An 11221-nucleotide genomic window follows, 5' to 3' on the forward strand; every position below is an offset into this window, starting at 1 on the left:
TATAACATACAATGGAAGACAGGGAAGATAATCCTTAAAAAGTGTATTAAAGGAATACAGCTATTTTATTTTTATTAGGCATCAAAATAATCTTTGAATATTTAAAATATGTTGGGAGGTGAATTTACTTGTCGACTTAAAACATTGATTGTATAAAATCAATTAAAGTTAAAGCTAATAAGATTGTCATTTTGATCTTAATGCCTCATATGGGAGGCTTGGGACTAACAGCCCTATTTTGCAAAACATTTTTGTGTCATAAGGTAAAGAAGAAGAAAGGTGAGGTAGATGCAAGCACCTATCATGGGTTCTCTATATCTATTTTTGATCAATAGCAAACATTTCTATACTCTACTGATTTTAAAAATATTCTCAAAAGGTCCACACTGTTTACAGTGTGCCAATTTGAATAATGATTTAAGGAGTTTACCTGTGTTTACATTTATAATTGAAGCTAAATTATTACATTTCTCAAAGGAGTACTGATTTTTAGATGTTGGCTTTTGAAGTATATATGCTACTACAAAGAATTTCCAAAGTCATCATTTGTATGATTCCAAACTACTGACCTTCCGTCATTAAGTTGCACACTGAGAGTGTCAAGGAATCTAAGTGAAGGAAACAAACAATAAACTTTATTGATACATGTGGAAGTACAGACTTGCTGGCAAACATATCAAGTTAATAAACCCAGGGAAACAATTGGGTTTTCTTCGTGCCATTTTGCAAATCCTAGCCATGTTTTCCCATGGAAGCGCCAAAACTAAGATAAGGAAAGAGAAATGATCAGTTTGGTTCTAATAAGCTTTGAACGAAGGCAAATAACAATCAGTCTCAAATAGCAGTTAACTGTAGCTGACGGAAAAGTGAGAAGGTAAAGATAAGCAATTGTATCTAATGTGAGGTTTAATAAGGTGGCGGATCTTGAAAATGTACTTTGATAACTAAGGTCAGTTATTAATGACATGTTTTTTCAACTCAGATGGCTTATCTGCCTGCCTCAAAGGTCACATATGTTTGCAATAAAAACTTAGAGCATCTTCCTGAATTAAAAAAAAAAAAAGTCTTTTAGAAAGAAAAAATAAACTAACCTTTTTGGTGTTTTTTTCTGATGCGTACATTCTGGTCCTACCTTGCATGCTCTTTCCCCTTCCCAAGTAAAGCCTGAATAATTGCCTTCCTCATGTCTTCCTCAATTCTGGACAGTGGAAAGAAAAAGTGGAACTTGTTGAGGAAGGTGTTCTTTGCTGCATTGCATAGACTCATTTATTCCCCATTGCAACATGCATCCAATGCCCGGAAAGCCATGATCTCTCCTTAAGGATTTATTGAAGCCTGGGAACTTCAACCAGTGTTAAGGGTACCTTATTAACTTGCTATTGCTTGCTGAGAAAACATTGTTTATATGGAATTGGCTTATTGCTAATGAGAGAATATATTAAGGCATAACACTGGCAAGGCATAATATGGACTCTTTTTTTTTTTTTTCTAAATCTTTTCTTTCAGATCTCTCTCATTCCAGTTGATGATATTAAAGGGTCAGGAATGTCATCACTCAATCCTTTACTTACTGGAAAAGGCAAACAGATTTTATTAGGATTGGAAAATTTCCCCCACCCCATTTGTCTCTTCCCCACTGGCATCTCAGCAATAACCCCTTCCAGCGCAAAGGCTAAGTAGTTCCAATGTTTCTCTCTTCCTGTAATAATCATGCATATATGCCCAGCTTGTGTGCCTTCTTGCCTCATGAATTTGCAGAGTGTCCCCAATGAGGCACCCTCTTATCTTGGGGACAATTGCCAAGGCTGATCCACAGAGAAGCACATTGTGGAAGAGAAGCCTCACTTATTTAGCTGAGCTCTGACCCCTTTAGGGTCTCTGTGTTTCGGATAGGGTTATGCAACCCTCCACCCTTGCTCGCATCCTCCAGTTTACCCCACACATCCCCGTCCTTTGGCTGCTGGGGATTCTGAGGGAAGATCCTCATTTAGGACTGAAATGTACCTTGCCTTTTGCACAGCTGGGTAATAAGGGAATCTGATTCGCAGGTCTCTCTCCTCCATGTCCTTAGGAACCAAGTGAATTCTAGTGGGCAAAAAGAAGAGAAGAGGAATCAAGACATTGATATCTTAGTGCTACAAGCAGCAGGTTCTGGACCCCTGCCTATGATGTGTCAAATGTACTGTGAGCCCCTTGACCCTCTCCACTTCAGCCTGCACACCAGGTGAGCTCTTCAGGATTCCTCCAGATGGCGGTCACCGGCCCAGAGTCATTTCTTCAGGAGGGAGACTCTCCCTGGGAAAGCTGATCTACATTTCTGCTGGGATCGATGCTGTGGAGACTGCATAAATTGGTGTGTAGTGTAGCCACTAGTTTTGTCTCAGCTGACAATAATTATGGATTAGAGTGCCCAGAGCAAGAATGAGCAAATAGTCTGGAGGAAAATCAGCAGCGGAAATCTACATTGGGGGTGGGGAAGATAACATCTAAATCAACAAGGAAAAGTGCTGCAGAACCAAGGCCCAGGGGTCTAGGAAAATATGGGGAGGGCTCCAGGCAGTTTAAGGGACAGCTATCTCCAAGTCCCTTTGCTCTACACCTGAACTTCTTCTAGGAGAATTTGTGTTACTCTCTGTCCTTCTCTTCTCCCTGGCCCTCTTTCCTAGTTCTATTGATGTTTCCAGCCCCATTTCTGCCTTCATTCCCTGCCCCTCAAGGTCCCTGTTCTGTATTCCAGAAGCCCCTTGTCAGGGCAAAGTCATGGTGGACAGAATCTGTTTTGGTGATTTGCTTGTTTTGCTTTGTTTCAAAATTCATGATCCGCAACTCATTTGTGAAGTTTGGTTTCTCCCATGGGCTAAGTAAAAACACAAAAATTAAGAGCCATTGAAAGTTATGGTAGCTCAAACACAATCTCCTGGAGATTCCACCTGCCTGCCCTTCCTCAGATGGGCTATTCAGCCATTCCTTTCTCTAATTCTGTTTCCGTACCCTCTTAAATGTTCTTCATGCACCAGTCACTACTAAATAAATGGAAACAGAAAACAAGCAAGAATACGGACAAATACTATCTCACCAAACTTGATCAGTGCCTTGACTTATGAATGAGTAATAATTACTTAATAACCCATTGCCATAGTGTGCTACACCGAGCGTTAGTAGCTTCCCAACAAACAGCATTTTCTTTGTGACAGAAAAAAAAAAATATGAGACTTTTTTCCTCAAATATTTTTCTCAAATATGTCACCTCAATATTTTGCTTCATTTCAGATTTATTTCAGTCGATTTTTGATAGAACACTGTGAAATCCTTCTATGAGTAGTTAAGGGTTTGAATTCAGAATCAGACATGGCTGGGAGAATGGGGTCTTTGATAATCCATGCTTTTTGGTTCTTGGGCAACTTTTTTTTTTTTTTGGCCTTATCCAGTGAAACCACTCTCTGGGCTATACTTGTGTTACCCCAGGGGAGTAAGTCTGTTCACACAAAAGCCCTCTGTGACATGGCGCTTTCAATGTCCATCAGCTTCTACTTTGAACAAGGAGAGTGTTGTTGAGCTGTAGGGCATGAGTTATCTCAGGAGTGGTCCCATCTCTTTGCCAAATAGCACAATGATGGGTCATTCAAGGGCGCTGGAGTTAGATGAGGTTAGCAGTGTTCCTCCAGTTGGCGTGGCACATAGAAGAAGAGGTAAAATTGTGGGTTTGATGACTTTGGGGGCCGCGGGTTCTGTTTTGTTCACAGATTTGCCACCTGTGGGCATAGACCCATGTGATGTGAATAGGGCTGGAGTGGAATCAGCACAAATGAATCCTTCTTACTTGAAAAACTGAAACAAAATATAAGACCGCGAGAATCTTTGGTGAACATGTAGGCGAAATCTCAGTCCGTCTCTCCCTGCTTCATTCTCCCTCCTCCTTCCCTGTTCTCTGCATAATCATTATTTTATGAACTGAATGACATTGCCTGCTTCCATCCTGTATGATTCAGGATGTGTGTACCGTGTGACAACTAATTGGAGTTGTAAAGGAAGGCCAGAATCTCCCTCTCTGTGCTCCCACCTAGGCTGACCCTCTGTCGGTGTCTCGAGGACCATGGTACTGAGCCCTTGTTTATGTAGCTGAACTCCATGGTTAACAAGATGCTGTTTTCCATCTAATGAATTTGCCCTGCAGGCACAGGAAAGGGGCTCGTTCCACCATTTTCAGAAGCCAGGCAACCGATAAATTTAACAGGATTTTGTTGACATTAATTGGGTTCGTGTTGGTGTGAGGCATTCTCACTGTTGGCTCATTTGCTTCTGGATCATTTGAATCACCCAGGTTCTGGCCAGCCAGTCATTCAACCATGTGATTCCAGGCTTAACAATATCTCCAAGTCACTGGCGACTCAGTCACACTTTAGTTTATTGCTCAATAAAATAATAATAACAATTCATTCAGACATTTGACCAGGCTACATTTCTCCAGGGGCAAAATAAAGCTTTCTAGCTTAAAGAAGTATATGCTTTCACTTCTTTCTCTTTCTCTCTTTCTTTTTCTCCTTCTTTCTTTCTTTCCTTCCTTCCTTCCTTTCTTTCTTCCTTCCTTTCTTTCTTTCTCTCTTTCTTTTCTTTCCAAAGAAATAAGTCAAAATGCCTTTGGGTATGAACAAAAGACTCTTTCCAAAGGTGTGGCTACTGACACCTGTAGTGGATTGTAACAACTGGATTTAGGATTGAAAAAATAAAAAAAGAAAAGTGGAGAAGTTGGTGGCCCTCTGATTATTTCCATGGTGGAGGTACACACACACACACACACACACACACACACACACACACACTTTAGCTTATATGATAAATTACTTCATAATTCTTATGTTATTATCAAACTGGCTTTGCACATTTGCCCACAGAGAAGTTGTACTGCTTTGTCAAGTGACAAAATATGTGAATGCTAAGTTTTTTGTTTAGTTTTTCTGGGGGATGCTAACTTACGCAGTGAGCCTCTGTTCTTGGGAAGCTTGCAGGTGGGCTGTGTAGGAGTGAAGGTACTCTTGAAGCTGAGGACTAGTTTGCAAATTGGGTCTTTATACCCACAAATTGCTAAGTAGAACCCCTTCCATCTGGGGGGAAAGGTGGTTTTTCTAGAGATTTCAAATCTGTTTAGAGCTGATGCTTCTGTGATTTGCAATAAAAATGGTCAGAAAGTGCATCATGCTTTTGGGTCTCACGGCGACCTCCTGTTACTATAAATGCCTTTAAGTACTTGACTCCTAAACTCCGTGCCTCTGTTAGCACAGACTGATTACAAATAATTACCCACCCATGCCTGCCACGGACCCCACTTTCAGCAGCTACATCTTGGATTTACTCTGGGTTCAAAGCAAATGAGATGCCATTAAATACGTACACACGCACACACACACATGCACACAATGGGGTAAAAAGCAATCAGTTCCAAATTCATAAGATTATTAAATTATCAAGTTAAAGGTCTTCTTAAAATCAGTTTCTTGTAACAGCTCACCATACTGGAATGTAGGTAAAGTGCTTTTAAATATACTTTCTTGTTTATGCATCCCTAATCTAGCACCTTTTTAATCCTGTTAATGGTCAGCGTGCAAATGGTTGGAACATTGGCAAAGGGGCTGTTTTCTGTGAACTTGTTTCAACATTTAAAAGAAAATAAATTATCGAACTCCTTCAAAACCCCTGAAAAAAAATCATATGTTCTTTCATACTATTTTACTACTAAACATTATTTTTTAGCATACATATAATCATATATTATTTTTTTTAAGATTTTATTTATTTATTTGAGAGAGTGCAAAAAAGAGAGAGAGCACAAGCAGAGGAAGGAGCAGAGGGAGAGGGAGAAGCAGATTTCCTGCTGAGCAGAGAGCGCAATGCAGGACTTGATCTCAGGACCCTGAGATCATGACCTGAGCTGAAGGCAGATGCTTAACCAGCTAAGCCATCCAGGCACCCAATTGTATATTGTTTTTTATGACTAGGGTATATCTTTGTGCAATGGCTGACAGAGCACAAGGGTGACATTAGTTTGTCCCCACATGGAGAGGAAGATGGTAAATTTCTGACTCTGTCTTTGCTCAACCAATTAGAATTTTGAAAGTTGGACTTTTATATATATATAATTTAAAATTTTATTTTTAAGTAGTATCTACATCCAACATGGGACTTGAACTCACAACCCCAAGATCAAGAGTTGCACACTCTGCTGACTGAGCCAGCCAGGTGACCCAGAATTTTGATATATTTTTAGTAATTGTTTATGTACTCAGACATCCATATGTGTAGAGCTGATCAAATGACCAGTCTGGCTCTGAGTCCGTATGTTGAGAAGGACATAGGTTTGTCGATTGTGATGAATCTCCTGGGCCAGACAGAAGTGCACAAGTTCAAACTGATACGGCATTTTGCTTAGTGATAGCAATGGGGCTCACACTCCTGTCTTGTGTCTCCATCTCCCTAGCAAGTTGGTCATGTCTGTGTGGTCCCAGGTAGTTCATGGCCCAGCTCCTCAGTAGCCAACTAACAGGAGCATGTGGAGGATTAAGGGAGAATGTGCCCCTTTCCTTTCTTCCTCTCACATCCTGTGGGACAGTCTGTACCGAGAGGAGGACAGAAATCAGGGGGTCAAGTGCTTAAGAGGTTTTACAGCGTGAAGTCCAGATGCACAATCTCTTTCCTTGTCCTCAATTTCATTGTAATTTTACAAAAGCATCAGTTCTGGACACATTAAATTTTTCAGAAAAAAAAAAAAAAAAAAAAAAAAGCCCTTTACCCCAGATAGCGATGGTCTCATTACCAGTTTGCAGTGTCAAAGCTCATTTGCAAATTAACCACTTCACTGCAGGGATTGAAATGTGGCCCGGAGATGGTCCGTGGCCTCGGTTATCAGAGGCCCATGCAGATATGGTGATACTGTGGGGAGAGGACGCACAGACACATTTCCAAGGCCCAGTATTGGTTGATTTGGGTTCCCAAATAGCGTTTCAGTTACTCACCTCATCATCATTCACTGAGGCACAAGGCTGCGATATGCGATGCAGATTTGCCAGGAGGTTTCACCCAGCAGCCTCTGCTCCCTCTCAAAGTCAGCTTACCGCATGACGATGGCACCCAGCCATTTGATCTAAGCATTGAAGGAAGATGTACTCGAGATCTAAAGCATGAGGATCGGTGATGAAACACAACAGCAAGTTGAAACGCCCTAAACCAAATGCTTCAAGGTAGAAGGAAGAAGACTTGTCTTTGTGTGACCTGTGGCTCATGGGTAGGGATTGCCAAATAGACAGGACAGGGAGCATATGGCCAAATGCATTTTGTTTCATTGCAGTAATTACCTAAAGGCTAAAGTATGGGTAAAGCTTCCTTTCCGGAAAGAATTCTATGGGTGCCCTGAACAATATACTCAAAATCACATCTTCTCATTGAATTATTGATTCTTCACCAATGGAAACACCCAAGAATGGGGAGCCAGGCCTTTGTGTGCTCTCTGCAGCCTCTGGGGCTCTGTAAGGGCCAGGAGCCCACCCCCTATCCCAAACCACATCTGACATGACCAATCCAAAACCCACTCTGAAAACCAGTCCTGTTTCTCCTGTCATTTCTTTCTCTCCTCCTCTCCTTTGGTGGAGAAAGTCAGGGCCATGGTTGTTGGGCCTAGACCTTCCACCAGAAGTACTGTGCTCCCTTGCTCTGGTGAGTTAGCTGCCAGTGACTGCCTGATAGATAGCATTTTCCTGGCTTTTTGGGGTGGAGGCCAGGCTGATGACAGGAGGGAGTCTGAATCAGTCTCTCTTTCTGGGTCTCATTGAAAGTTGATCTGAGGAACATAGCTAGGTAGAGAGGATGATGGATCAAGGGGGAGCAGGCAGTGAAAAGTACCTCTTGCTGCTTTCAGGTCGGTTGATAATATACAAAGGAAGATCCAAGGCCTTTCCAGAGGTGACCCGATAGAATTCATCACACGGCTTCTATAGAGGAGGTAGACATTGGGCTAATGCTATAAAGTCTTTATTTATTCATTTTATTTTTAAATTCTGACATCTGAATGTCTCTGGAAGAGATCTGTCTTTATTTATAAAGTCGCTCTGATATGCTGTGGGGGTTGAGAGATGGGATTAAAAGAGATTGGCTGCAGGCAAGAGCACCAACGAGCTACAAAAAAAGAAACTGAGGGATTTGGAGGGGAGGAGGGTGGGGGGGTTGGGTTAGCCTGGTGGTGGGTATTAAGGAGGGCACAGATTGCATGGAGCACCGGGTGTGGTGCATAAACAATGAATCTTGGAACACGGAAAAAATAAAATAAAATTAAACAAAACAAAACAAAATAAAACAAAACCTGAATTCCAGTGTTAGACACAGAGGAGGTGGGGGAGAGGGAAGACCAGTGGGAGACTGGAGCTCAAGCTCTCAGAACTAATGAAGGAAGTTAATAAGAAGCATGTCTTGGCGCTGTCAATCTATTAAAAATGATTCAGCCGTACTTCTAATAGGTGAATTTTATGGTATATAAATTATATCTCAGTAAAATTTAAAAAAAAAAAGCATAGGTGTGTCTAGTATTCAGTTTCGAGTTGCCCGTGATTATACAGCTGCAGTAGAATTTCCCCAGCATTTTGTAAAGACTACTAGACACAAACAGGACTTGTGAGAAGTCTGTTTAGTTGTGTGGTTTTGGTGAAAATCAAGGAAAGGGGTGGCATTCCATATTTGGTTAACGTGCGGTGGAAGGAGACAGTGTAGACCAGAGCAGACACGATCCATCGATTGAGGCTCAGGGGAACCTGGAGCTCAGGGCCATAGCAGCCAGAATAGGAGGCCCTGATGATTTGCAGAGATCTTGGGAATGGCATTAGATTCTCCTCACAGTATAGGCTGGAGGTTTACCTGGAAACTGTGGAACCTCTAGTGACAATAAGTTTCTCTTAAGTACAATGGATATATATTTTTTAAATTTTATTGTTATGTTAGTCACTCTACAGTACATCATTAGTGTTTGATGTAGTGTTCCAGAGTCATTGTTTCCTTTTTTTGTTTTTTGTTTGTTTGGTTTTTTTTTTGCTTGTTTTTTTTTTGTTGTTGTTTTGTTTTGTTTTGTTTTTGTTTTTGCTGTAATCTCTACTTTTATGGAATGCTCACTCTTCTGGCTGCAATTCTATTACTCTATTACTTCAGCTTTTTCAAAAGTGCATTCCTGGGATTAATAATTCTGAGGAATAGGCAGTGAGAAAAGAGATTAGAAAGAGATTAGAAGGTCAAGTAGATTTTGGGAATCTCTGCAAACTCTTTCCTCCTCTTATAGAGTAAGACATAACATAACAGACCTCTGAGGGGGTCTGTAGTCAGATCCATGTTTCTGTTTAGCCCACTTTTTTCACACTTAGCTGACCACGGAATTCTTTTCAAACAGCACACATCACCAGAGCTGTGGAAGATGTCACTTCACGTGAAGACTGTTTTGCGTTTGAGCAAAACCCTTCCACCCAGAGCCAAGATGGGCCGTTGCATGAGTGTGCTTGGTGTTCCTCATTCTTCCACACAGAGCATTCTCCTAAAGTGGTTGAGGCCTTTTTGATTTCGTTTCAGTGATGTCTATGCAATCGTCCTTGTCAAAGCTGGGAAGCCTGCATCGTTATGTATTTGTCAAAGGCAGCAAACTGTTGAATAATAATCATTCAGCAACCACAAAACGCATCCAGGGAATTGGTGGTGTCAGATTTGGATATTAGTCTTTGGTGGCCTGACTGTAGTAATTAATACACAATGATAATGCAAATGCTAATGAAATTAGCAATGCAATTGCTGTTAATATGGTTGAGACATAATCATTACTGGGCTACTGTCCTCAATGAAGAAGTCTTCGCTAAAGCTAGCCTGTCTTCAGGCTACTAGGTAACACCGTGAGCTAACATTTTTTGTCGGATTCCCTACCTTGCATTTAGTAATCTCTGATTGCCCCTAACTGTTGCATGCTGCTATAGAATTCCGTTTTGTAACTTCTGAGTAATAACCACAATATATCTTATAATCACAAATATAGCCAATGTTCCCAGTAGTTGAGAGGAATCCCAAATATCAGACAGGAGGAAATAAAATGGAAATTTTATTTAGCAGTTTAGAACTCAAATGTAGCAAATACTGTGGGGTAGGAACAGTGGAGAGCCCATGCAATGGTAATATGCTAGTCAGTGTAAGAGATAATTCACTGATATGTCTCCAAAGTATGGATGTGCAGACCTTCCTAACGGTGCCCTCATAAATATCTGTCCATTTATTTAATTTCTGCCTTTCCCTAAGACCTGATAGAAATTCATAACACATTAGGAGAATATTGTTTGATGCTGGAACTTTCCTGATTCAGAAGTCAGGTGGAAGGCCAATTTGGGCTGCCCGCAGTGGCTACCGGCATCTCGTCTTGCCTGGTGATACGAAGAGGGCTCTTTGGGCTCACTCTTCATTTTCTGCTTTTGACTCATGCTTTCATTCCTCTGATTTCTCTTCTGAAACATTGTCGCTTCACTTCCCGATTTTCAGTTCTCTCCACTTTGCCTTTGTCTTGTGATCCGATCTACATATGTCTCCTTAAGTGAGAGTACATGCAATTTCAGCACAATTTTGGTTATCTGTTAGTAAATTCCAGCATGAGTAAAATTGTTTGTCAAAGAAGACTTTCTGTGAAAATCCTAGGTAACGTGACACATCCAATGTTTAAGAATCTTGTCCTCACTGTGGAAGAGAAGAGAAAGCGCAGAGTGGGCTCATTAGGTTAGCAACATAGAGCAGCTAACCCATAATGGGTTATGTAATGGAGCCATTTAATAAAAAGAGGGACAAAATACTGTTGTAATTAGACAAGAAGGTCAGAGGTATCGTCAATTTAGACGGAGATGATGTGAGAAGTAGGACTTAAAATTTCCAGGAAGAATATCTCCTGGAGATTGTTAGAACCACGGAAAGAGGTCTGCATTTCCAGTTCAATAGCCAAAGGCACACTATGCCTTGTGCAGTGTGGCTGGGGGAGCACTCTGCGGGGCATTCCTGATTGGACGTGCTGGGGGCTTGTCCCACACCTTGTCTGATGCTAGGAAAATATCCCTGCCTCAATTCCCCCTCCATGGGAGGGACTCACCTGCTCTTTGACTCGTCTTAGTGAATTGCTTTCCAGGATAATTATGGTCATTTTCTCCAAAGGAAAATTTATGGTCAATTTCTC

This window comes from Mustela putorius, unplaced genomic scaffold (genome assembly GCF_011764305.1).
Source record: "Mustela putorius furo isolate JIRA1106 unplaced genomic scaffold, ASM1176430v1.1 tig00000765_pilon_pilon_pilon, whole genome shotgun sequence".
NCBI classification, from domain to species: Eukaryota; Metazoa; Chordata; class Mammalia; order Carnivora; family Mustelidae; genus Mustela; species Mustela putorius.